The 2,917-nt window shown below is 44.1% G+C and overlaps 1 pseudogene; it reads left to right on the top strand.

The window, feature by feature from the left end:
* The first annotated feature begins 840 nt into the window (after positions 1 to 840).
* On the top strand, positions 841 to 1,846 carry LOC147375079 (large ribosomal subunit protein eL19-like; annotated as a pseudogene).
* The last annotated feature ends 1,071 nt before the right edge of the window (positions 1,847 to 2,917 follow it).

Raw genomic sequence — 2,917 nt, 5'->3', positions numbered from 1 at the left:
TTGGAGCTTCAGCTTCAGCATCAGTCCTTCCAGTGAATATTCAGGGTTGATTTGCTTTAGGATAGACTAGTTTCATCTCCTTGCTGTCCAAGGGACTCTCAAATTCAAGGGACTCTCCACAGTTCAAAAGCATTATTAATTGGCGTTTTGCCTTCTTTATGGTCCAGATCTGACATCGGAACATGATTTAAGCTCATTAATTACCAAGACCTGTTCAAGGGCAACCATTTTGGCCAGGCTTAGATCACAAAATGGCTTAGGCCAAAAATGGATTCTCTTATGTCAAGAAAGCCATGCCTGGTTCTTTTTCTCTGAGGGCCCCATATGTTATCTGTTTACAAGATTAGCTGACATTTGAGTACAGACAGACCCAAAGAAAATAAGAGAAAAACTGTGGGGCTGGAATAAGTGTGCCATGCACAGTGAACAGCAAGAGCAAAAAGGCCTTGAGGTCTGACAATGTTTAGCATATTTGAGAAGGAAGAGACTGGGGAAAGAATGGGAAAAGTAAGAAGGAGCGGGGAGTGTGCGGTCATGCCATAATGCATAGTCTTTTACTTAAGAATTTGACCTTTACGCAGAAGGAAATAATAAGCCATTAAAAAGTTTTGATAAAAGGAGTAATATGTTTTCAGCTACTCTGTAAAGAATAAATTGAAAGGGGACAAAGATGAAAGTAGGGAGTCCAGTTAGGAGCTCAATTCATAGAAGATCCAGGTAAGAAATGTTTGTGCCTGGGACTTGGTTGGTAGGGGTGTAGCTCTAGAGAAGTGAATCATGGAAAGTGAGTAATAACTTGTTCCTCTTTGCAGAAAAATAGTATTGATAGATGGGCTGGAGAGCTCCATGAGGCAGCCCCTATTCATCCTTTGTAACTTTAGCCCTGACCTGGCACAAGAAAGGGGCTCCATAAATGTCAATTCATCAGTGAAAAAAAATACATTTTTTTTTTGGCCGCTGCAGCTGCAGCCATGAGTATGCTTAGACTTCAGGAGAGGCTTGCCTCCAGAGTCCTCTTTTGTGGCAAAAAGAAGGTCTGGCTGGACCCCAGTGAGACTAATGAAATCGCCAATGCCAACTCCCATCAGCAGATGTGGAAGCTGATCAAAGACGGGCTGATCATGGGGAAGCCTGTGACTGTCCATTCCTGGGGTTGATGCCGGAAAAACACCTTGGCTTGCCAGAAGGGCAGGCATATAGGCATAGGTAAGCAAAAGGGTGCTGAAAGTGAAGTCGCTCAGTCGTATCCAACTCTGCAACCCCATGGACTGTAGCCCACCAGGCTCCTCCATCCATGGGATTTTCCAGGCAAGAGTACTGGAGTGGGTTGTCATTTCCTTCTCCGGGGATCTTCCTGACCCAGGGATCAAACCCCGGTCTCCCGCATTGTAAAGGCAGACACTTTACCCTCTGAGCCAGAATGGGAAGAATGCTCAAATGCCCAAGAAGCTAACCTGGATGAGGAGGATGATAATTCTGTGCCAGCTGCTCAGCTGATACCATGAATCCAAGAAGATTAACCACCACATATATCACAGCCTGTACCTGAAGGTGAAGGATAACGTGTTCATAAACAAGCAGATCCCCATGGAACATATCCACAAGCTGAAGGCAGACAAGACTCAAAAGAAACTTCTGGTGAACCAGGCTGAGGCCTGCAGGTCTAAGACCAAGGAAGCCCGCAAGCACCATGAAGAGCATCTCCAGACCAAAAAGGAGGAGGTCATCAAGACTCTGTCCAAGAAGGAAGAGACCAAGAAATAAAGTTCTCCCCTTCTTCTCTGTACAGTGGCCTCAGCAACTGCACAAATCAATAAAAAACAAGGCTTCATCTACCAAAAAAAAATAGATGGGCTGGCCTGTGTGGAGACTGACATGGAAGCCTCAAAACAGGCCGTTGTCTGGGTTTTGCCAAAGAAGAGAGACTGAATTTGGTGAGTAAGGATTCTCCTCCTTAGAGTGGTGGCCACCGGTATAAGGCAGTTCATGTACCCCATCTAACCTGAATGGTAAAGTAGCTCTCAAACCTTTTCTCTATTTTGCCTTGATTCTCTGCTTGCCAAGCATCCAAGATCTCTTAATTGATGTATTTTACGTAAGTGATTTGATCTCAAGAAAAGAATGACCCTCCCCCACTAGGAATGAGTATTTGGTATCAATCTCTTATGATTGTGGTGTGAATCACCTATCTTTTCGTGAACTGAGAGCCAGGAACAAGGTGATCTCCCTCAGTTTCTTTTGCGTCTAGCTCATTGTATCCTCTGTCTCCCGCACAGACTACCAAATGTATGTTACTCCCCTGTTTAAAAATCTATACTGGGCCATTTCCAAGAGTAATGGTATGAAATTTAAGGCCCTTCATTACCTGACATTGAAATGGTACACCTCTGATTGGAACTTGAATCCATGGTCTTTTCATTAGAATCACTCACCTGGTGTCTGGACTTACTGAGGATCAGGTTCTTTGTGTCTCAGAGCAGAAAGAATTCAGTGAAAGACAAAGTGATAGGTAAGAAATGGATTTGTTTAGAGAGAAGCATGCCCTGCAGACAGTGATTGGGCCATCTCAGAAAGCAAGAGACCCTGAAATATGACATGGTTATTTTTTATGGGCTGGGTAATTTCATAGGCTCATGAGTGGGAGAATTATTCCAATTATTTGGGGAAAGGGGTGGGGAGTTCCAGGAATTGGGCCAATACCCACTTTGTGATCTTTGATGGTCAGTCTCAGACCTCTCATGATGCCTGTGGGTGTTCATTTAGCTTTCTGATGTGTTAAAATGAGTGTATACTGAGGCACCAGGTCTAGCGCAAGTCGACTTGTCTATCATCTTGGACCTATTTGGGTCTAATCAGTTTATGTCATGTCCTCGGGACATTCTTTTAAAGTTTGTGCCCTGTTTCAACATCACTCTGC

This window comes from Bos grunniens, chromosome 3 (assembly GCF_055505025.1).
Source record: "Bos grunniens cultivar Pamir isolate PY7600 chromosome 3, Bosgru_T2T1.0, whole genome shotgun sequence".
Taxonomy (NCBI): domain Eukaryota; kingdom Metazoa; phylum Chordata; class Mammalia; order Artiodactyla; family Bovidae; genus Bos; species Bos grunniens.
Note: the sequence above shows the minus strand (reverse complement) of the source record. Positions and strands in the feature narration are given on the sequence as shown.